Source organism: Onychostoma macrolepis, chromosome 21 (genome assembly GCF_012432095.1).
Source record: "Onychostoma macrolepis isolate SWU-2019 chromosome 21, ASM1243209v1, whole genome shotgun sequence".
NCBI lineage: Eukaryota > Metazoa > Chordata > Actinopteri > Cypriniformes > Cyprinidae > Onychostoma > Onychostoma macrolepis.
In genome coordinates, this window is record NC_081175.1 from 13,105,568 (window position 1) to 13,131,579 (window position 26,012).

The following is a 26,012-nucleotide window of genomic DNA, read 5'->3' on the forward strand; positions in this document are numbered from 1 at the left end:
TCAATAGAGACTTTGCCTTCAGTTAATTTTCTGTAATGTAAAAACAGAAGTACAGAAATCGAGTTCTTCAAATCACCCTGATTATTCTTCAACCTATATTATAAAGGAAGATATTTTTATATTCAGACATTCAGAATTGGGACAAAAAACTGAAAAAAATGTAGGCTACTAGATGCTAACTTCTTATTAAATAGCCTACCAAACCTGACAGGAGATTCGGTAAAACTGCTGCTCACCTTTGGACCACTACAGTTATTGTTTGTTAAGTGTCATTATGGAATCAGTGCCACCACCAGTAGGGGTCAGAGGGTACAGGTACAAAATTGATTTAGCCCTTCTGCTGTGCCCGTGTTTTTACACTCTAGCCAACGTAATTAGCATTTCTAATATGTCTATGCTACATCAGTGCCAATTTGATGAATTATCGTCCAGTGTTGGCTCGCTCTGCCTGCTAGCGACACTCCGGCAAACCTGCACGCGTTGTATAGAAAAATGTCCCCTCCCCTCTTTCTGCAGTCCACACTTTTGAAAAAACGCAGCTTTTCGCACCCTGTGCCGGCTTTCTGCACAATCCCATTCGCCGAAAAAAGAAACAGAGTGTTCATTTCCATATTACCTTTTCCAGCATACTCCGCCCGTCTCCTCTCCTCCATCCGCATGGCGAGGCTGATGCTGATGCGAGTGTATAGTTAGCATCTTCTCATTGACTCCCTCTGGCTCCACACGTCCATGTGCGGCTCTGATCATTCTCCTAATACGCTCCCCTTTCTCTTTTCCCTCCAGTGTTATGATATAGTCTCCGCTTTTTTATACAAAGCCTATTTTTTCAACACTCTCATTTTCTCCCTAAAATTCCATTGCTGGAAGCAAGGCATTTTCTTTTATTAATTTTTCTAGTGTTTGGAATTATGTGAATGGGTAGCAGCTGCTGTTACTAAACATCTCGAAGATCTTTCGTCAGTCACTTTTTTTATTCGAATTCGGTTGTAAGTCACGTCTCATCGTGAACGCAAGACGCTCTTGTGTCTCGCCGCGAGACACAGTTTCTTAAAACAGCCTCGCCTCGAGTCTACAACTTGATTGGATTGTGCGTGTTTATGTTAGTTGTTTTCATTGTCTGAACTGTCAAATCAAGAACAGCACCGCTGTATACAGCTCGCGCGCATCACCGCTGCTCCATGGAGACTTGAGCCGCGCGCACCGAGCGCATTCACTGTGAATTTAACCGAACTACAGAAGAGCAAGTCAACAGCGAGTGTTGGAGTCCACCGGAATCTACTCACCGTCTTTGTAAGTACAACGAATTTACTCACCATACCACATTGCAATGCAACTAATACAGTATTATTCAATGTTACCAACCACTCGTAAGGTTTAATATACACAAACCTTTCGAGTCGATTGCAACAAATGAGTAACAGACCGCAGCCTCCATGTTTTCAGGTTACTGACGACTCTATGAAAAGAAACTATCACGTTCAGACATCCCAAATTTATTAAGATTATATAGACATTCCTCATTTAAACATACGTCATTTTTTTCAGGTGCAAAGTTGCTTGTCAAATTTCTCTCAGCCTATACAGGAGCTACCCAACAAAAATGAACCTCTGTTAACGTCTGTCTGTCAGAGCAGGTAAGATCGACTTTACTCATGTACTAAAACGGTTCAATTGAGTTACTATTCTTTACGCATATAGCTACAATTCCTTCTTAAATGTTTCGTTCTGGCCCCGCTTAACTAGTGATCGCCACATAGTTTTCATACTGGCTGTGAATACTTAGCAGGCACAGTTCTCATGGAAACGCTCTCCTACTCTCACTACAGAGGCAGCCCACCTGTTTCAGATAAACATAGAATGTGATACCAGTATGCTGTGGTGGTATGTAGGGAAACCCTCAGCTTCCAGATGTACTGACTTGAGATCAAAAACTATCCCCATGGGGAGCTTCTTCATAGAATTGAGACCTGTAAAAAAACATTTCCTCTGCATTGTGCAGGTATATTTCTCTCCCACGTTGTTTGTGTGATGCATAAAAAACCACTGGCATGTTGTTTTGGAAAGGAGTGTGCTGCTTTTTGCTTTTAAATATTCTACTTTAAGGGATCATTCACCCAAAAATAATTATTTACTCTGTCATTCAGTCCTCATATTATTCCCAACCTGCATTACTGACTTCTGCAGGACTCACAAGATGATGTTTTAGTCCATACATAAAACCCCATTGACTTTTATTGCAAGGGTAAAAACATTCTTTAAAAATTCAATGTTTGTGGGATGCAGAACAAAGAAAGTCATACAGTTTTGGAACGACATACACTCTTAAAAATAAAAGTTCTTTATTGGCATTGATGGTTCCATGTAGAACCTTTAACATCTATAATTTCTTTGCAGCGGAAAAAAGGTTCTTTGGATTATTAAAATGTTCTTCACAACTATTCACTGAAAGGTTCTTTTGGGAACCTTAAATGTTTTTTTTTTTCTATGGCATTGCTGTGAAAACCCCCCTTTGGAACCTTCATTTTTTAAGAGTGTATTGCTGAGTAGATGATGACAGAATTTTTATTTTTGGATTATCTATCCTTTTAACATATAAGCAAATAACAGATGGTCATTTTGACAAACAAGACTAATTTGACAGACCTGCACTCATATGACACAATATCCTCGCTAGGGAAATCAATTATGGCTATAATTTTGTTTGTTATATAATTATACATCAAAACAGACTGTAGGCAAATGATACTCCTGCAGCTTGCATTTCAAACCAGTCCCGTCCATTTTCACTTTAGTTGATGGTGTGCAATAGTCTGAAATATCTATTTTTAACCCATATAGTATGTTATTAGCAATGCCTGTGGTGTATGTAATAATTACTGCCACATATATCATGTTTGCTAAAGGCTGGATTTAATTTTGTTCCCACAATTCATAGTCTGGCTGATGCCGTCTAGTTGTAAACTGCTATGTGTTCTCCTCTTGGTTTCACTGGCATTATTTCTTTTCCCCTAATGCCTGGAACCATTACTCACAGCCTGAGCTAATCTTAATGTTTCTGGCGAACTGAAAATAATCCCACTCTTGCTAAAGGCGGAATTCAGAAAGTGGTTTGTTTCCACTGCTGCTGCTTCTTTCATTATGTGGTGTGTCGGAATATTTGTACATCCTCTTGCGCTGAAAGCTCCGGAAGACGTGAATTATGTCGGCCAAGATTTAGAAGCCCAATTTTGTCACAAGCATGAGTTTCCATAGGATTGTAAAGCCAGCAAGTCTGTCCAGGGAGCTCCGTATGTGGCACAAGAATTATGGGTATAACTGAAAATTGGAGGTTTAAACCTTTTTTTTGTGCAGGATTAAAGTTCTGTTTGTAAATCTGAGGTTCTTTCAGTGCACTTGTGTTTATGTCTGCTGGTTCTATGTGTGTGATCCCTTTAGTATTACCCTCCTCAGTAAGAATCCAAATGGCGTTCTTCTCGCCTACACTTGCAGCTCATCTACCATTATTAACGCAGAGCCAGGGGGCCAGCACTAAAGCCTTCATATTTCACCCCAGTCTACAGCTCGCCTGCCCTTACAAATTGTTAGCACTGTAAAATTCAGCCAAGCGAACCATTAAAATATCTTGCCCTTCTCGAGTCTCTGCACAATTGAAGTAAGCAAGCTCTGTCAAGCCGTGTTATAGATAATATAAATATGTAGCCTTATTATGAGATATTTTTGCTCAGTCCTTTTAGAGTCTTTTGAGCTTTTACGCAGTGCAAATTATTTGTTTGCGTAAAGATCTATACTAAAATGTAGTCAGCTACTTTCTGTCTTTACAGGAAGCTGCTGCCCTGTTTTCACCTGGTATTAAAGGGGTCATGAACTGCCTCTGTTTTTTATTTTGTACTGTTGTACTTGTGTATGTTTAACAGTCCGTGTCCTTCACAGATGGACACTACTGTGATTTAAGTTAAAAACGCATAAATACTCATATCGAACGATCTGTTTAACAGACAAAGCAACAGTAATCATGTAATAAAAACAGTTCCTCACACTTGTGTGTTGCCAATATAGCCTAGTTGGCACAGCATCGTCTTTTAGTTTCAATCTTTTTGAAAATCCCGTATCGAATTGTGCCTTGTTTGTAAACGAATCCACGGTAAAATGAAGCGAACAAAATACTGAGTTCTTACTAACACGGTCTCATTAAAAATAAAGTTCATCCACTCTTTCTTAATGTTGGGATCAGAAGGAAGGCGATGCAGATACTGTTTTTACCACAACTTGGCACTGCATCTTGTTGTCTTCAGAGCATCTTTATTGTTTGGTTTCTACCTAGACTTGTGTGTTCGCCTCTCTCATAAATACTACATGTGAGAATCGGTGGGCGGGGCTAAAAAGGCAGCGATGTAGAAGCAGGCATTGATCTTCTTCTGTGGAGGCGGAGTTTGGCCACACTGTTACATCATAGAGTTGTACATTCCACAAGCTGTCGTTTTGGCAGACTGCCTTCAATATAAGCTGTTTTTAGACGAATGAGAAAGTTTTGTTCTGAAACTTAAGGATGTTTTTATAATACAGTGACCTCTTATATGTGAAAAGATCAAGGGAATTTTGGTTTCTCAGTTCATGACCCCTTTAAGGGTCTAAAATGTTGAGCTCATCCACTTTACACCACTTCCAGAAGTAGTCGAAAATGCATTCAACCAGACTTTTTTCATAGACACTCGTGTGGTCAAATCCATTTGTACAGAGACAAAAGAGTGCCTGCTACTGACATACAGTAATGCGCAATAATTGTGAGACGCATTGTGAGAAATGTGCACCAAACATGAAACAGCACAACAAAACAAATGATTCAAGATTCGCTGTGTTGTACCAAAACACACAGATAACAGTCTAAATTGTAGCTGTTTTCTTTATCGTTTTCTTTGCTTAAGTGCAAATGAATGTAATGTGTTCAGGCAAATAATTGCATGTAATTCAATGAAAATGTATTATAGTTCAAATTTATGCTAAATGCAATTAGTTGAACAAAACTGGTTTTGTTTGACCCACTTAAGTAGTACGTCTTTATATGTAATTTCATAATTATCTTTGGTAAACGTGTCAAATGTACTCTGTAAAAAGTGGTAACGTAATTGCTACATTTAAGAGCCACTTTTACCTCATTTAACCCATAATAATTAGTTTTGTTAGTGTACATTAATGTATTTAGGTTGATTCAGTGATGCTAAATAATATTTTGAATAAAACTAGTTAATTTAAATATTATAATTTTTCTCAGTGTACTGATGAGCGTTTATGGTATACTAAAACTTCAATGTAATTAAAGTAAAAAAGAAAACCTATTATCAAGTAGTTTACATGTGCTTTTAAATTATAGCCAAGTCATCTTTAGTATACATCTTTAAAGCATGAGAAAAGATTATTAAAAATAAAGATTTTAAATGTACTTTAATTTAATTTAAATAACATTTTAAAAGCATACTTAATGGGTTAAGAAGCATAGTCATGAAGATATTTTCCTTTTAAGTACGTTTAACTGGCTTTTTGTTTCATTATTTTAAATTAACTGCATTTTTTAAAATAATCTTTTAAGATTTGAGGACACTTCTGTTTCACAAGGTTTGAGTTACACGTATTTATAATGAACATTGCGGTTGCCATGTTGGAGTATTTTCACTGAGCCCTTCCTGGAATTGTCTTTTCTGGAAACTATGCATGCGATGCTGCCTTAGAATTTGGCTAAACTGAGGTATCTCAGGAGGCAGCATAATTAAGATGCCTATATTCTGGAACAACCTTCACATGCATATGATGCCTTAAATTGCTTCCTCTGCAGGCATCCCACTAAGTTTTGGAACAGTGCTTATGTGTTATTTGGCCATATGGCAGGTTGATTATGGACAGTTCAGAATTGAATGGCCCTTCCCTGTACAACGAATGCAAAATTGGGTCCTTTTGCTATTCAGGAGTGTCTCTTCATAGTAGGACTCATGCTATGATCAAAAGAAATGTCTGAAGACCCCAGAGAAAGAGCTGATGCTGAAAAAGCTATGAAGTGTAAAATACTGCTAAGAACCCGTGGCCATGTAGAAAATGTGTACCTGAAGATAACAAAACACCAATCCCCTGTCCAAGTAAAATCACTACAACAACAATCCTCAAAGTGGTTGAAAAGAACAGTATGGTAAGAATGAATGAGTACACTCATCTTACTGCATAAGGCACAAAGAGGTGACCTAGGGGAAAAAATCAAGGAGGAAACCACAACTCTCCAGAAGAACACTCTCATCTGTCTCAAATGGTTGATGCCAAAATGTCTGGCAAAAGTAAAATGCTGAGTTCCAACAAAAGCGCCTCATCCCAGACACGTAGCATGTCCTGGCTGTACCAAATGGGACTTGTGGCTTTCAGGAGGACACTGATGTCTGGATTTCACCACTAGTTATTTACCAAGGAATAACAGGGAGTCTGTTCATGGTGAGATGCTTGAACCACAGATAGTAGTTTAGGCGTATATATGGTTTAAACTGAAACGGAAGTGTAAAATTTCTGTACTACTAATTGAATCAAAACTACGATCAGAACTGGGAAAAAAAATAAAAATAATAACTTTTTATAATTTATGTAACATTTATAAGAACTTTTAAATATTTCCCATCTTCCATTTTTCAACACTGGTCTACTAGCATTTAATAAATGTGTAGGGTAACACTTTACCTAGCAATTTTCACTATTAACTAGTTGCTTATTAGCATGCATATTACTATTATTAGTGCTTATTAGTACTTATATAAAGCACATATTAGTGCCTGACCATATATTATATCCCTTAATCCTGCTCCATACCTAAACCTAACAACTAACTATTAATAAGCAGCAAATTAGGAGTTTATTGAAGCAAAGGTCAATAATTTGTCAATAATAGTCAATAGTTAATAGTGAGAACTAGTCCCTAAACTAAAGTGTGGACATGTAGGTTTATATTAATTTAAAAAGTAAGTATGTTTTATATTTATTATATATTTTATTTTTTATTAAACTATCCATTTATCTCCTTCACATCATATAAATAAAATAATATGCAAGACACTTTTTATTTTCTATATTTATATTCATTTATATGCTTTTTCTCAGCTATGTTTTATATATATATTTTGTTTTTGAATGTATATTTATGCGCACAATATTCTATAAATAATATAATAATTTTTACAATATCATTTAAATACTTTTGCACCACTGTAATCAGTTGAATCATGTTTATATTCTCTGCCCTGCAAATCTCAAATTGGTTAATTTAATTAATACGATCAGCCTTATACAACCCAAGACCTCCATCAGCTTTAATAATTGCTGTTTGTAAGTGTCTCTCCTAATGTAGCCGTAGCCAGATAATTCTGGATGTGGAGAAAAATGCCTTTGATCTACCTTGTTGTTTTCAAGGTGCCAGCCCTCATGCAGGAACTTCAATTTAGATTTAATATCTGCACGCTGTTTTGCTTCTAGCATTTTTGACGCAGGGAATGGGGTTGTAGGGTGTCTCTACAGAGACACTGGTGATAGCTCCTCTGGGTTTCAGCAATTTATTTGCATTTTGTAGTTGCTTCATGAGGCTTATGCTCTCTCTTCCTTTCTCTCCTGCTTCTGCTTTCCCCCTCTGTCCTTCCGTCCTACTCCTTTCCTTGTTCTGTTTATAATCATGATTCTGAATGCATATTTTAAGAAAACCTACTTCCTGTCGCTTGACTGTGATGTTTGTGTTGGTACATCCTGTAATGAATGCCAAAACTGGGTAATTATATAATAACATTAATCAAACACAGTCTGACTCGTTGGGACTTTGGGAGATACCCAAAACAAACATTCCAGAGAGTGCTCCTATAATTGTGAACTAGTTATTGTGCTCCATTCATCAAAGACTCAGCCAATTGAATTTTTTACACAATCAAATGCATGACTTGCCTCCTCACTATTTATATCTACTGCGTATGCTCTTTTATTATTCGGCTTTTAGAGCATCTTAAAATACCTTTCGCACCTGCTATATTCATGTTGGCCAGATTTACACCAGGCCCATAATTTAATTACACTATCGGGAGAAAATGGTAAAAAAAAAAGAAAATCCTGTGCAACACAGCACTTTTGCTGAGTGAGATCCTATGTTAGAACAGTTTAGTTTGCAGTAACACCCATATTACAAACTGTTACATACAATATGCTTGGTGATATGCAACAATGGCAAATTGTAATAAGATCTGGTGCTCTAGTTGCTGTCCAGGGTGCTGAATCCACATGAAAGTTATAGTTCACCCAAAAATGAAAATTCTGTCATTAATTACTCACCCTCATGTCGTTCTAAACCTGTACAACCTCCATTCATCTTCGGAACACAAATTGAGTTATTGTTGATGCATTCTGAGAGTTCTCTGACTTTAATTAATTAGAATGCATAAAAAATATCTTAATTTGTGTTCCGAAGATGAACGGAGGTCGTACGTGTTTAGAATGACATGAGGGTGAGTAATTAATGACAGAATTTTCGTTTTTGGGTGTACTATCCCTTTAAAGGAAAAATTCTCAGGTCATTCAATGAGTTTGTTTCTTCAGAACATATTTGGAGAAATTTAGCATTACACCATTTGCTCACCAATGGGTCCTCTGCAGTGAAAGGGTGCCGTCAGAATGAGTCCAGACAGCTGATAGAAGCATCACAATAATTGACAAGTAATGCACCAAGTAATCCACCTGAAGGACTCCAGTCCACCAATTAACATCTTGTAAAGTGAAACAAATCAATCATTTTAACTTCAATCTGTTGCTATTGGGCAAAAAAACGAGAAAACCCCCCAAAAAACTACAAAGTCTATAATCCATAATAATTTTATTCCAGTGAAAAAATCTATCTCCTGTTGTCCTCTCATATCAAAATCTACTGACATATTTGTTTAGAACTGTTTTGACAGTTTTTTTTTTTTTTTTGTGCATCCAGCACTGCTTGATCTGTGCATATTTCTCTCCTGATTCAGACCATATGGCTTTTTCACTGGAGAAAACAATATTATATACAGTGGAGTTGTACTGTAGCCAGAAGCAGTGGTTTGAAGTTAAAAATCCCTTAATGATGAATATATTTATTGCAATCACACAGCTTGTTGCTCACAAGACATTAATTGATGGACTGGATTATTGTGATGTTTTATCAGCTGTTTTTGAACTCTCATTCTGACGGCATTCATTCACTTGCAGAGGATCCATTGGTGAGGAAGTGATGTAATGCTAAATACAGGTCTTACAAATGCTTACAAATCTGTTCCCATGAAGAAAAAAACTCATCTACATCTTGGAATACATTTTCAAGAAATTTTCATGTTTTTGATGAACTGTTTCTTTACCCTGAAACAATTCATGATTCTTGCAGATTTCCAGACATTATTGTTTGGATTTGTTCTTCTGTGCTGAAGGTTGTCTAAGGTGATTCAGCCTCAAAGCTTTGTTGGGCTCTGTATAACTGTTGTAACAGGCTGACGTGGGATGAATTTGAATAATAGATAAATTCCTCATATGAGACACGTCAGTCAAAATACTGGCTGCAGACCTGTGATTTTATACCGGGTCGTGGGAACATGGGAACTGAGGAGCCCATTGATTCCCACCTCCAGATTAATGAGTGCAAATGAAATATAAATTCTTCAAATCCACCATTGTGTCAGACTTTGCAGAATAAGCACTGTGAAATTGTTTCCTATCACTTAATTTTCATTCTGTCCACCTCTCTATCCCCATGATGGCATGTAAAGGTTTCCAGATGGAATACGGGGCTTTTTGAGATCCCCTGTCTATTCCACAGCATGAATTTAAATTAGGAGGTGGAACATGTTGACGGAATTTCCACCCGTTCCCTTTTCCTCTGTCATGGTCAGTGGTGCTGGAATGATAGGAAAATGTTCACACTTGACTAGGCAACTTCAATAGGTTTTCTCACAGCTCCTGATAAGTACTATAGACAGAAGACTTCACATAACAGCAATGGACACATTCTATCTTTTATTGAAAAGCGTTTTTTCTGACATACCCTGTCTGGTCTAGATATCTATTGTGCATGTTTTAGAAATGAATAAACACCACTGGTATGAAATCAGATTCTGCAGGAAGTCAAGATGCATCAGGTTGCATTTCCAAATACAGTTATAATTTCATTATAAAATTACGGTGATTTAAAGGGATAGTTCACCCAAAAATGAAAATTACCCCATATTTACTCGCCCTCAAGCCTTCCTAGGTGTATGACTTTCTTCTTTCAGAAAAATACAATCAGAGTTATATTAAAAAAAATGTCCTGGCTCTTCCAAGCTTTGTAATGGGAGTGAATGGGTGTTGAGATTTTGAAGTCCAATAAAGTGCATCCCTCCATCATAAAAATTACTCCACACGGCTTCGGGGAGTTAATAAAGTCCTTCTGAAGCTAATACTGAGCTAAAGTTAATACTGAGTAACTTATATTTTAGACATAATATTGCTACATTTATTTTTGCTCCACTATTAAAAATAATTCCAAATGTAGAATGAACTGTTGCTCATCTTCAATCGATTTAATTGGGTGAATGATTCAATCATTTACTGCTAAAGGATGTGACTGTTTTCGAATATTATATAGTATGAATGTGTGTAGCACAGTTGTAATCCAGACTTACTACATCTGCCATCTACCAGCATCAGTTGCTTTGCTTCACTGCCATTCACAACTATCATGGGATAGTTAAGTGTCCATTGGATGCACACGTTATAATCTTGCTGGGAGTAGTAAGTCTTTTGGGTACTTTTTGCCTACTGTCTTATAAAAACTGTGAATTCAGACATACCACATACTGTTTCTTGCCTACTATATCGAAAGCAGCCATTTCTTTAATATTACTGGTGTAACGATGTAACCGGTAGAAAGAAAATCCCTTCCACTAATGCACAGACTGACAATCTGCCTGGAACAAACACCGACAAATGGCGTGATACAAACAGCGAAAAGTCACAGTGCTGTTGGACTAAATATCACACAACCTGGCCAATCAAATTTGAGAACTGTTGTATACAAAATAAATCACTACAGATGAGAAAATGCCAGTCTGTCTTAACACATGAGCAAATTCTTTCTGACACAGTCCTACATAGTATCTGAAAATAGAGCCAATCGAAATGCTTCTAGCTTGGCCATGTGTGAAGGACCTCATACTGGCTACAGTGATGTGTAATTGCACAATAAACTATTACAGAAGAAGAGAAAGTGAATCAGATCCAAACTATATGAATATCAGTGTTATCATTGGAAGATTTGGCAGCAAACCGTGGTATGTTGGTCTACATGTTCGTATATGTGTGAATGATTGATTGTGAATGGAGAAGGGGTCGCTGTGTGGGGGTTTGTGGGTATACAGTCTCTTCTACACTGTCACACCGTGATACAAGCAGAGAGGGGGCCTGGGGCAAATGTCACTATGTGGAAAGGAGTTAAGACTGGAGGGGAAAAAAAGACACAGGTGTTATTTTTGGCTGGCAAATGCCATATGCTGCCTGTTGAGGGTCCACAGTAGGCGACCTTTCCAATGTGTCCGTGGTTGCAATGAGAAAGATGACAGGCACAGGAAATTGGTTTTAACGAGAATGAAACTATTCACCCAGCAGAAAATGCCATCCAACTCTGAGGCGATAGACCGGTCACATAAGACCAACTCGGAGAGGACATTGATTTGTCAATAATAGCAATAATACATGACAACAAAAGGCAGTATGACGAAAAAATCCATCCACCATTCATTTCTTTGTTGACAGATCTGGCTCTGAGGCAGACTTCATTACAAACCTCATCTAGCCCACCTTAACGTTTAAAGCGTCTGCCCCAAAGGGGTCAAGGTTTGGCTGGTTAGCATGGCCCAGTTAGCCTCTGCTGGCAGATGCCATAACGACACCATCTGGACCCAAAACACACCCTTTCCTATGGAATGGCATTTAAAAGTAGCAACAAAAGCATATAAATCACAGATATTTTACCCTTTTATTTCAAGGACTCTGAAAAGTGTGAAATGGACATTTATTATGTTTTACCTGTCTGCTGCTTTTCACGTAGTTCACTATTAGTAGTTTTATAATTTTGTTTTAATATATTTATTTATTTAATTTGTTTAGTTATTTTTGATTTAGTTTAGTTTATTTTAGTTTTCATTTTATCATAGTTAAAATGATTTCAGTTTATTTCCTTTTAAGTTTAGTTTTACTACGTTAAAGGGATAGTTCACCCAAAAATGAAAATTATGTAATTAATTACTCACCCTCATGTCGTTCGGAACACAAATTAAGATATTTTTTGATGAATTCTGAGAGCTCTCTGACCCTCCCATAGACAGCAAGGATACTACTGCGATCAAAGTCCAGAAAAGCGGCAAGGACATCGTTAAAATAATCCACGTGACATCAGTGGTTCAACCGTAATTTTACGAAGCTACGAGAATACTTTTTGTGCGCATAGAAAAAAAAAAAAAAAACTTTATTCAACAATTGTTCTCCTTTGCATCACCCTGGCGCCATTTTTGGAGAGTATCCACTGAACGTAAACTATGTATGCTGTTCTGTGTCAGATGCGCTACGCGGATACGTTGTCTACGTTGTTTATGCTTTGATCTGAACGAAAACAACGTATCCGCGTGGCAAATGATCAAAAATTTATTTTTGATCATCTATATTTTATTTTACTGATTTAATATCATGGTAGTTTTAAATGCTTTTTAGTTTAGTTGTTATTCACCAGTTCTGTTGTTATTTTGTTTGTTTTTTTAGTTTATTTCAGTTTTTAAAAAAATCATTGTTTTCGTTGACCAAAATAATACTAGTTGGAACTGTGTGCCTTCTTGTGGTGCAATCAGCCAATCAGCGTTGTTGTGATGCCATTTTTCCTGCAGCTCCAAAGCGATTAGTCACATGACATTTACAGCTTGGGTGATTGGAGTAAAAATGTCTGGCTGCAGAACTGAGCGCTTGCATGCAAAGATGGCGGATTGCGGATCCGCGTTGTTCTACACTAGCTGAGCAGCTGCTTCTGACATGAACTACAATGGTAAAACATGACTTTCTCCATGTGTTATAGACCTCCTTTGTCTCACCAATAACAAACTGTCACACTGTAAAGCATATTTGCTTTGCACCTGTGCTTTTAACCACATATACCATTAACCAAACATCTACACTGTTCCGAGGTGCACCGTCAGTCAATCTCAAACACTTCGGAGCTCCTGCTTACTCTGCTGCAGCCCTGCTTATTATGTATTTAAAGCACTGGATGACTCCCTGCTGGTTCAGGCCCGTCGACTTCCCTCCTGTCAAAGCCGCCGGGAGAGCGATGAATGCTTTATGGAGAGCGAGAGGCTACTTGAACTACTGCGATCTGGATAAAGCTGCAGCACTAAAGATCTGCTGCCGCGTTTTATTCGTCTGTCCACCGTTAGAGATTACAGAGGGCACGTGGAGCAATGTTGCATGTTTCATAAATATTGATGCGTACGGCGGACATGCGGGCGGCGTATAGAGAGAGTGCTACATGACAGTTGTTAATATGCAGGGATCTGAGGGTGGGAGAAGCTTCATGTTTTTGCAGTACATAGGAGAGGAGGCTGACCCATTTAAATGGCAGATTGATGCGTGTGGTGCCTCACAATAGGGTGAGATAGCAGGAAAATACTAGACTGTGTCAAGAAAAAGGAAACATGGCCATTCGGAGCCGAGGCACTGATGTGATCTGTTTCCAGTGAACATATGGAGAATTATTGCATATACTATAAAATTAGACTTTGTAATATGCGGAAATGGTAGAGCTCTGGGGTTTGCGTGACTATGTAAATGGTGTGTGTTTTTGAGAGTATATTTGCACTTTTTGTCTTGTGTAATTGGGTTATTTTCGTAATTATAGTCTTCTGTACTTTTTTTAAGTGTTTGGATACTGAAGTCATTTCTTTCATTAGAGCTGTAAGTTCTTTGACTGCACTGCAAAGCCTCCCCCATCTCTGCCCTCTAGTATGAGAAGCTTCAAAGCCTGAGATTTCACTAAGATCTCTCTCCATCTATCTCATGTTGTGTCTTCCTCATTTTCTCTCTCTATCCTTTCTACTTCCCCTTTTTTATCTGCTATTCTCCATTTTTCTCATCTCACTGAGCATCAAAAGCAAAAAGCAACACGTTCACTGATTATAGAGATGTTCTAGAATGAAAAAAGATGGTGTTTGGATCAGTCCACAGACTGAGCAAATGACTCAGTCAATAAATCTCAGTGTGCAGTGATGCTTACGAAGTAACAACCTTCTTAAACAAATGATTCAGTGGGATTTATTTTCGCTAATCTTGCTCATTCAGTGTTTAATTTGAGAAACTGAACGGGTTTTCGTACAGTTTTCCTCTTGTAGACTCTATCTATCTATCTATCTATCTGTCTATCTATCTATCTATCTATCTATCTATCTATCTATCTATCTATCTATCTATCTATCTATCTATCTATCTATCTATCTATCTATCTATCTATCTATCTATCTATCTATCTATCTATCTATCCTACTTCCATTTAAATCCTGCATTCTGTTTGCTCTCTTAATTCAAACTTGAAATTTAAAAAGCATTGTTAATTAATTTTTAAATGATGCTCAACCCTGCATGATCCCTTTTTTTCATTGATATTATTGATGTTACATAACTGCACATTATTAACTTTCACACCACTGGTTATCTCCACAGAAATTATTGTTTTATAAAATCATGCCGTTGACTTAGGCGGTTATTGTCCACAGGAGTCCGTCTCATCTCCTCAAGATATAAAAAAGACGATGTGGGAATGCAGGATATCCCCATTCTGCCCTCAGCCAGTCAAATTAGTTTTAAGGATAAAATTAACAATAAAATGTCGCTTAACGATAAAATGTGACACCAGTGACATTAAAACATCCTTAGAAAAGACAAACTTAATTTCCCACCAATTATGACATGCCCTGTCGAGGGAGCTTGAAAGGGCCTGCAACGCAGAGGAGAAAAGGAACAGATAAAAGAGGAGAGCGTGGAAATGAAAGACTTTCACAGGCTTGATTGCGGAGTCATGGGCGGTAATGATGACGAATAAGCGGCGGTTGTGTTGTTAAACATCGAGCTGACCTGCTGCTTTTCTCAGTTTGTTTCCTAATTGGTCTGGTGCACTAGTGAGGCACAGATTCCCCATGCTGGGGCGTGTGTGTGTGTGTGTGTGTGTGTGTGTCGTGATCTCTCACACCTCTCTGAAGTGCAACATGACCGCCTGCCGCCACTGGCCTTAATTGATCATCATTGTTATGTCTTTGTTGGATGCACATACTGGCAATTACAAACTTGGCATTTTGGAGAAAACTCGTTCTTTCTTAATGTGGTTCTGTTGCTTTAAATCACACCCTGTGATCATCTCCTCGAATCCTCATCCTTGCCATAAGAAAAGACTTCATTCCAGCTGGAAAAAGCCTCAAACTGCCACTGCACACTGTCTTACAGCTCTGAATGAGCAGTCATAATGCTTCTTTGAGCAGCTGCCCTCAGTGACACTGTGTTTAATAAACGTTTAGCCTGGCTTCGCATCCGCTAGAGTTACACTGGCCAGTTCTCTCTTCAAATGGTAAGATTTTAGGGGAAGATCCCTTTAAGGAAGCTAAATTAAGATGGAGGGACGTCTGGTAAATATTGACTGCTGTGGAATGAAAAGGTAGAGGATGGAGGAACAAATATTGACCGATCTGTTAATAATCATCTTACACTGAGAAATATAGCAATGACTTTTATGGAATCTCACCTGAAACCTGTCAACAAAATGCTGCTCAGAAAATCACAAGGAATAAACACAAATTATATTTTTTGTTAAAGAAACAGAAGTCTGTTTTTAAGACCATTAAAGGGATAGTTCACCCAAAAATTTTGGTATTGACCACAAGGTTTATTGTATTATTTTCAAGATATTCCCATGACCTTAAAGGGATAGTTCACCCAAAAATGAAAATTCTGTCATTCATTTCTCACCCTCATGTTGTTCCAAACCCGTAAGACCTTTGTTCATCTTCAAAACACAAATTAAGATATTTTTGATGAAATTCGAGAGCTTTCTGACCCTCCATAGACAGCAACGTCACGGTACTCTTGTGAACACACGTTGTCTGACATGAAAGAGAAGAAATTTTTGAATAAAGTCATTGTTTTTGTTTTCTTTGTGCACAAAAAGTATTCTTGTAACTTGATAAAATTACGGTTGAACCACTGATGTCACATGGACTATTTTAACTATGTCCTTTCTGGGCCTTGAACGTGTCAGTTGCATTGCTGTCTATGGATGGTCAGAAAGCTCTTGGATTTCATCAAAAATATCTTTGTGTTCCAAAGACGAATGAAATTCTTATGGGTTTGGAACGACATGAGGGTGAGTAATGGCAGAATTTAAATTTTGGGGTGAACTATACCTTTAATTAAAAAAAAATAAAATAAATTAATGACCCCGAACTTTTGAATGAAGATGGTGTATATATAATGAATTGGAATAGTAATAAAATGGTGAGCTAGAGGCAGGTGAAATACAGAAGGATTAATGAGAACACCTTGAGAGTCGTGTGGGCTTAGATATGCAGATATCTTAGGTAAACAAAGCGGATGGTGAATCCATCATTGCTGAATTGCTGAACTGCTTGATTAGAGACTAGCTAGAGAAGGTTTTTAACTTCCTGTTCTGCCTTAACCAACACAGCATTCAAACTTTTTGCCTCTATTATCCCTTTGTTCCCTTTTCATCCATCTTCCTTCCTTCTATTCTGACACTCATGCTTTGTTACCTGTCAGTCTGTCTACCATTTTCTCCTATTACAACTAAACTGTCTTTCTCTTTTTCATTATTGCTCACTTTTTCTCTCTACTCCCTTAGCCTCAGGAGACTGAACCTGTCCTCCTCTCCCTTAAAGATAAACCCGCTTTTACTTTCCGGGCAAAAAGACTAAAGCATTCATATTTTACCACCACTAAAAGCCTTAAGCGAAATTAAGGATTTAACAGTCTCTCAGCATATTTAAAACAACTCCATTGGTTACATAAATTTTATTTCTTTCTAAATGTGTGCTGTTTTGTCTGAGCAGAGGCACTTCCACAGTCAGGCATAGCTGGAGGATTTGTGTTGTTTTATGAAAGTACTTATAGTTGACGTTGATATGGCTTATTTTACAGGATATATACAACATAAAACTCTGCACTCAGAAAATGAGTTTTGAAAAGACTAAGGGGATACCCTATTTTTGGTGTTTGATGTATTAATACAAATGGAGTGCCGTGAGCAATTAATGAAATAGTTTTCTGACTTACCGATTCTTTGGACAATACAGTATCAGACTGATGATGGACAGTTATACAGTACGCTTTATTGGTAACTCCTTACAATAAATTTAGCATTCAGGTGACATGAACTAAGAATAAACAACAATTTATACAGCATTTATTAATCTAGGTCAATGTATAAATATGCAGGAATTAACAATACACAACAGTATATTTATAATACATTCATTATTGTTAATTACATTAACAATAGTTAGAATTTAACTTGCAATTTTAAAAATATCTGTGCATTATTAGTTGGGATTTTTTAAAGTCATTCTTATAGGTGAGTCATTGAGTCAGTTATGGAACCAATTAATTCAACATACTGATTCATTCAATAACAAATCAAGTGACTGTCTTTACAAGTGATTTAATCAGTTACGCAATTGATTTGTGCAAACACACTGATTAAATCAGGAACGAATCATAAATAAGTCATTGAATCATTTGCACAACTGATTCATTCACGTGCTCCTCTGTTGTGTGTTCTGTTTCTTTTGTGTTTTTGTTCGAAATTTTTTAGCTGGCAGACCAAACATCAACAAAGTAATTACAAATATTGTGCAATCTTTCACATATTGTCGTACTGAATATCTGTGTTGATATTCAGTACAGTATTCCTGTATACAGTATGTCATAATGATAAACCAGAAGATGAAAGACCCTGATGAGCTTGTTCAGTCATTTATAGCTGTCCACAGTTGTGTGTATGTGTGTTCTAGTACGTGTGCAGACGGAGTGTCAGGGCAGATGTACTGAGAGCTGTGTTGTTGTTATGGGAATTGGCCACAGCTACAGTCACTGGTAGAATCCCCAGTAGGCTCCACACAGCAGATCATAAGCCAGAGAGCTAAACACTGCATTTGTAGATCAGACTCGGCCACACACACTCAAAACAACATCTTGACAGATGTCTTTGAGAAGATCCAAACTGTGCATGTGAAGTTAATTAGATGCTTTTTTGCCAAGAACTATTAGTTGGCTTGATGTATTTTTCAATGATGATCTGATATGTGTCTGTTTTTAAGTCTGCAAAAGAATTAAAGACTTGTATCTAATTAGGCTTCTTCATTAGCCCTAAGGAAATAATAAGTAAACTCTTCCTTTCTTCATGTATTTGTTTGTTAAAGTAACAACCAGTTATTTTGTAGACCAGTAATTACTAAATTATGAACCATTTCATTATTCATATGAAATGACGAAATCATACAATACTGTGCAACTTGAACTGGGAAAATGTATGAACTTCAGTTTCTTTATTGTGTGACATTCTTTATTAGGTTTAAGATTGGATTGTATGTTTTTATACAACCCAACATGACTTGAACAGATTTTATTCATAATTAAAATGCAAATTATTACAAGTTCTCATTAAATCGGGCTGGCATAACAAAGATGTTTCCCAGCAAAACTGAACTGGTGATTGGTCGACCAGAAAGCATTTAGACGACTGGTGGGCGATATGGCAAAAATATCATATCACGGTTATTTTTTTCAGAAATATCACGATTCACGATTTTATCATGATTCTTTGTCATGTCGGTTTTACTATTTTGCAAGTTGTCTGAGCAACGCAGCCAAACTAATTTACCTATTTTAAAAACAAAGCCTTACAAGGTAAAAAATATAAAATAAAAAAGAATGGCAGATATTTAGGCCAAAGAGCGCAAAGATAAAAATCTATGCCATTATTTTGTCTTTGCTATTAAAAAATAAGGACAAAGATAGGCTACATGTTACAAATACACATATTATACAAATAAAACAAAGAGTGCTTTATTTTTTCAGGTACAGTAGGTGTATTTAGCAGTAGCATTCAAGAAATTTAATTAACAAATATAAAAATAAAACACTATATACATCAATCATACATCGACTGTTATTTAAAAAGCAACTGTATTAAAGTTCTTCACTCACAAGTTTTTTTAATTTTTTTTATTAAACCTGAAATGAGTTTATTTCTTCTGTTGAACATAAAAATTATTTTGAAGAATGTGGGGAACCAAACAGTTGATGGTCCCTATTTACTTCCATAGTGTTTTATTTATTTTTTTTCCTGCTACCAAAGTCAACGGGGACCAGCTACTGTCTGGTTACCCACATTCTTCAAAATATCTTATTTTGTGTTCAGCACAAGAAAGAAATTAATACAGGTTTGGGACAACATGTGAGTGAATAAATAATGGCAGAAATCATTTTTGGGTGAACTATCCCTTTAATGACAATCGGCAGCATAGGCAGAGCATGTGGCCATATGGACTTGGAGCAAAAATGCCACTAAATTGGACAAAAATAAATCTATGACTCCTGTTGCTAACAAAGTGAAAATGAATGATTGCGGCATTAAATTAAGATCTGCTCATGTTGCACCATTTTTCTTTTTAAGCCTTTTTACAGTGTTGCACATTATAACCAATCACACACGATTTTACTGAGCTTAGGAATGCAGTGGCCAATCAGAGGCGTTCAGATGAGTCATCCTGAAACTGAGTTTTGTTGTGTGCGTACGTTCGCTGACTGAATTCAGACCTTCTTGAATTCCCTCACCATAAACAACAAAGCGCAGCATTTTTTTTACTGTTCCTTTAAGACCTGCACACATCCATTTTTCTCTCAACTGTTTACTTTCATTTTAGACATAACCAAAAATGTATATGTAATCCTTGTGTCTTTTTGAAAGTATTAGCTCAATCAGATGCAAAAGATAACTTAGTCCAGTAATCAGGCGCAGTTGCACAATACTACGCTAATTTTTTTTCAAAACCAGATCGTGGAGACATTTTAATTGTCCATGATCAAAAATCGTCATATTGCACACCCCTACATAGTGTATAAAGTTGGCTGACCAGGGAAGTCTTGCTGGTTAAAAGTGGGTAAATTCAGTCAGGTTTGGGGACCAGCACCTAAAACAAAGAAATAAATAAGCCAGAAAAATTTTGATAGAAAAAAAATATTATATTCCTCTCCTGCAGCATCAGAGACCATGCATTATTATGCTATTATAGTCCGTGTGTGTGCATGATTCCTTCAGGCCATCAACAGTAGCTCATACTGTGTTGTGTGTTCCTTTTCCCTAGGCTTGCTCATATAACTGAGGGCTTTGTAGTGCTGCTCACTGCTCCGTTTGCCTCGTGCCCCGCCGCTAACCACACTGCTGTGGTGTGGATGCTCTGCATATGCCAATTAATACAATCAGCCTCTTGATTGATGTGCCCATCAATTGTAGATCCCTCTAACACTCTGCCCGCAGGATCGCAACTGCAGCCATACTGCTGCCATGCAGCGCTGTGGTCTGTTCTGCCCCTCAATCCGACTGTAGGCCGATATCTTTGCATGTTATGCAGAGCTTCATTTGCTTGCTTGCTTGCTCTGTCATGGGAAATTAATAAGATACAGTGCAAATGGTGTGTGAGATAAGCCTTCATCCTTGATGGGGACTGTTGGCTGAGAGCTCACACTAAGGGCTCAGGGAACAGCCTCGGTGCTATTTATAGGTCTGGCATCGTGTGTGGCAATAGTGGGGGAGCGTGCTTGATGCCAAGTGCATGATTTGTGCCCATGGATGTGTGGAAGGGGTAGGGTGAACATGCTAATGTCATCAAATCGTTAAAAGAGTGCTGAGAAAGGTCACATAACGTTTGTGAGGGGCTGTCAATTGATAAAAAATTTCTGTTGAAGTAATTATATAATTATATGCCGATGAATAAATCTCAGTATGTCAATATTTGCTGATAAAAGCACTTAAAATGAAGATAATTGAATGCCATTATGGCTTTATATGCCTTATTATATGTTGTATCCATCTTATTTTGCAATGTGGAAGTGAGCTATTTTTAAAATGTGCAAGACTTCAGATACATTAGCTGCTATAGGTACATAACTAAGAATAATTAAGTGCAGTAAATGGTAAAACTTGTGCTACAAACCAGTGTGTTTATGATAATTAATTAAAGTTATATTATAACAAATACCAGTTTGGAACGTCAAGCAGCATAATGAGCTTGGACAGGTAAAATAACTGAAAGTGGATGACATTACATATTAAGTTACAAACAGTTGCACCTGCTTAAAATTAGCTGCATATCTTATTGTGTTTATCTACAAGCTTTAGACATAAGGGCCTATCACATGCAGATTTACTTCTTAGAATGAAAACATGCGCTAGAATGATATTTGCTGTTTTTCCAGCTTGATCATGTTAGTAATCATAGGTATTTGTACATAATACATTCATTTGTACAATTTTTTATGCCTGGATATGCTCTGAAACAACCTGATCTCACAGAATTCCGTGTAATGACCACGGACTCTTAACCCCCGAATCTGTAGTGGTATCACGGAATTGCTGAAAATTCCGTGATGGGTTACAGAAGTGATATCAATGTAACGTTAAGTCAGTGACAGGCATCAGCCGTGAACCACGCACGGATCCACTGGTTACACCAGCGCTGCATCGGACCATGTAAGAAGAGTGACTCCGATGCAGTTATATTTGTATATAAATTTATACTTTCACTGGAGCACCTAACCCACCCCTACCCTAAACCTACCCACTTCTGAACAATATAAAACACACACAGGCAAATATAAGTGCAGTCACGGGTATTTATTGCAAAAACTGTCCATCAACAAGCAGTATAAAAGCATTACAAACAAGTCGTGTTGCATTCCAAGTCTTCTGAAGCCATACAAAGTCTTTATGCGAAGAAGAGAGTAAAACACAAGGTTTTAATCGCTGAAAATGATCCCGCCCGCTCACATCTCATTCAAAAAGATAAGGCTTGTTTGAGATGCGCCTCGCCTGAAATGTAGGCGAGAGTAGGCGGCTGCAGTGAGGGGAGGAGTGAAATAAGCGCAGTCAAGACGGACAGTTCAGAGCTCTCGAAGTGGAACGAGATCAAACGAGATCAAAGGCAGATATCGCGTTATTCTCACTCATATGCTGTGCTGCTGATAAACATGATATAATTTCAGTTCTGTTGCTTTTATATGAATATCAATATGATGAACAAGACACTCAAAGTGCTTGCTATTTAATTCCATACGAAAGGCGTATTTATCCTCCATTTTTATTTTAATTCAAACATGTATTTTAGACTTTTATAGAAAATATGACAACAATCACATCTCACACAGAGATCGCACTATAGTGTTTGGGAATATTCATGCACAATTTAAATACATAATAGCATGAAATCAGATTAAAAAAATAAAACATTTTAGAAGAGAAGGCAGCATCACGGTTGTCTGAACCAATGAGCATTAAGCTGTGTCGTCAGTCAGTCATTTCCCATCATGCTTTTGATCAGCGCAGTCGGTGGAGAGCAACTGCGCGCGACTGCTCAATCCGACACAGCCGCCTCGCCGTCGCGAGAGTTTTTTGGCTGCATTCTCCTCTCAAATGTTTTATTTATTAAATCTGATTTCATGCGATTATGTATCTAAATTATGCATGAATATTTCCAAACACTATGGCAGTGCGATCTCTGGGTGAGATATGTGATTGTTGCCATATTTCAATAAAATACACGTTTGTATTGAAGTAGAAATGGATGACAAATACGCATTTCGTATGGAATTAAATAGCAAGCACTTTGAGTGTCTTGTTCATCATATTGATATTCATATAAAAGCAACAGAACTGAAATTATATCATGTTTATCAGCAGCACAGCATATGAGTGAGAATAACGCGATATCTGCCTTTGATCTCGTTGGTATCTGTTCCACTTCGAGAGGTCAGAACTGTCCGTCTTGACTGCTCTTATTTCACTCCTCCCCTCACTGCAGCCGCCTACTCTCGCCAACATTTCAGGCGAGGCGCATCTCAAACAAGCCTAATAGCCTGTCACAACAGCATGACGCAATCGATCATGAGACACGCAAGAGCCAATGGTATTTCACAACTAAAGCTGACGTAAAGCTTCTTCTGGCGGTATTTTTTGAATTTACGCATAGACTGCAGCACAGCGGACGGAGACAGCGATCGCGTCTATTCCTCTCACAAATCAATCGTTTTGCCTCGGAAGACTTGGAACATTAATACTTTTTGAATAAATTATGACTGTAGTTGTGTCTGTCTGATATATCTTGTGTTTTATTTACAAATGGTAGGTTTAGGGGCAGGGGTTGGGTTACGTGCTCATAAATGTGTAAATAATGTAATATAAATAAAACTGTTTTGACTGTTTACATTGAAAAATCACACCCCAACATATATGCAATAATGGCAATGTTGTTACCCAATATATAATTTGCAACCTGGTCTCACAGAATTCCGTGTAATGGATCCGTGCGTGGTTCACGGCTGATGCCTGTCACTGACTTACATTGGTATCACTTCTGTGAGCCCATCACTGAATTTTCGGCGATTCCGTGATGCCACCACAGATTCGGAGTTAAGGGTCCGTGGTCATTACACGGAATTCCGTGAGACCAGGTTGTCTGAAACATATGCAAAGCTTTAGAAACATGCAAGCACTTTTTTAAATCTTTTTTTTTTTTTTGACAGAAGTCTCATATGCTCACCAAGGCTGCATTTATTTGATAAAAAAAAATAAAGTTAAAAACAGCAATATTGTGAAATATTATTACAATGTAAAATAACTGTTTTATATTTTAATATCTTTTTAAAATGTAATTTATTCCTGTGAGTGCAAAGTGGAAGTTTCAGCAGCCTTTACTCCAGTAAAAAAAAAAAAAAAAAAAGAGTAATAGTAAAAGTGAGACTAAAAATAGTCATATTATTAAATATTAATATCAGTAAGGATAACGATTGTCTATTTCTATATGTATTTTAACTCATGTACTGGTGTTAATTTTTTTCATTAATTGCATTAAATAAAAATGTACATTATATTAACATGAGGTGTGATTGCATCCTTGTGCATATCATCAGTGGTACACACTCAATGCTTTCAAAGGGGCAATGTGGGATCTCACCTACCTCACACATAAGCTAACAAAGGTTAATGACCTGGATTTGACCTGGACTTGGAGTGACAGACCTGGCTCCATCGCAAATTATTGTAGTGGAAGATGATCTCATATTTCTCTGCGGCTCCGAGCAGCCATAGATACTGATGTGTGTGCATGTGTGACTTAGTCAACAGGCCAAATGCAGCAGTCACGCATGTGTGACTCCAGCTCTTATATAAACTTGTCTCTATAGGGATTCCTGTATAGAGGGTGGGATGCGCTCCAGTAACTGGCACCATTCCACATTTGTATGATTTGTTTAGAGTCAGATTTAATATTTAACACTGACATGAAACAATAAAGTTAGCTTTATTGGCAGGATTGTCAGCATTTGCAATATGTTCTAAACCTTGTTGCTAAATAAATGCGTTTTTGGTAAGCAGACTTTCATAAATCTTAATAAATAAACCCACCCAAACTTTTGAGCATTAGTATAAATTGTCATTTTGCTTTGGATTTTTAGGGTGTACTTGCATAACTCCTGTATTTAGTTCCTGATTCAGTTTTTTTTTTTTTTTTTCTCATATTATCTATATTCTTGTAGACCCCATATTTCAGTTTGACATAGAACTATATGTAAGATATGCTATATGTCACACTTTCAAATAGCTTGCACACAAATTGAAGTTGATATATTTATATTGTTGAATTTCATAGGATGGTGTTATCCAGACTGAAAAGACATCCGTGTTCCTGACATCTGGGGTTTTTCTTTAATATAGGCCTATAATAAATTTGATATGATGGTGCAGTAGTTCTTTGTAGGAGTGCTCTTTGTCTATAGAGCTATAGAGCATGCTAGTAAATGCCTTTTTTTTCTCAATAAAGCAAGCAAACAGTTTTTTGTTTTGTGTACATGTCTGTTAATTAATGTGTAGAAGGTCTATATGTGAACGTTAGTATGGTGGGCTTGATCATTGCATAAGAAAAATACTGCATGACAGGAAGTAGAGAAGATAACTTCACAGCCATCAATGAAAGAAATTCATGTGCTCCTTTAAAAAAAAGGTTCCTTATATCACTGTGAATTTTTTGATATAACATGTCAACAACTTTTATTTGATTTTTCCCCCCATGGAAACAGATCACATACTGTATCTTTCACATGTGACTAAGAGGTTAAACTCAAAGGCTGAGTGAATACAATATAAAATAGATAAGGTCTTATTTCCATATTATATGAAGTATTGTTGCATTTTATATGTTTTTGTTCCTTTTAATGGTCAGATGGGTACAGTTTGTCAGGAATGATCATATTGTTATAGGGTTGACTAGCTTGTGCTCCCTGAGACACAACCCTTCTAAGAGTTCACCATGATGCAAGCTGTCTTGTGCTGTCAGAAACTCTGTTTGCAACAAACAGCAACCTTATTCTCCCAAATAAATCTGTTTCAGGTGATGTTTGAAGCACTGAAGTACAGGTCTGTGTGGAATTTTTCTGATTTTTCTGTCTCATTCCCGCTAAAAACATATTTCTTACCAGCTTCTGTTTGCAATTTTGCTCAACATTTTGTCTCGCTCCCTCCTGCAAAATCACGCAGGTGCAAAATTTTCAGTCCTGTTTCAGTATGATTCTGCCTCGCTTTGGTGGCAATTTTTTCACACACACACAATTCTTCTGACCTCACCTTGTTCCATTGTAAACAG

The 26,012-nt window shown here is 37.2% G+C and overlaps 1 protein-coding gene across 2 annotated transcripts in view; it reads left to right on the plus strand.

Moving 5' to 3' along the window:
* The window catches only part of slc8a4a (solute carrier family 8 member 4a), an 89,526-nt gene continuing 63,514 nt past the window's right edge, over positions 1-26,012 (plus strand). The window contains exons 1-2 of one of the 2 annotated variants that reach the window (XM_058757784.1): positions 1-1,290; positions 1,546-1,634. The gene's annotated coding sequence lies outside the window, so the exon portion shown is untranslated. The remainder of the gene's footprint in view (positions 1,291-1,545; positions 1,635-26,012) is intronic. The other variant, XM_058757785.1, reaches the window with a different exon arrangement.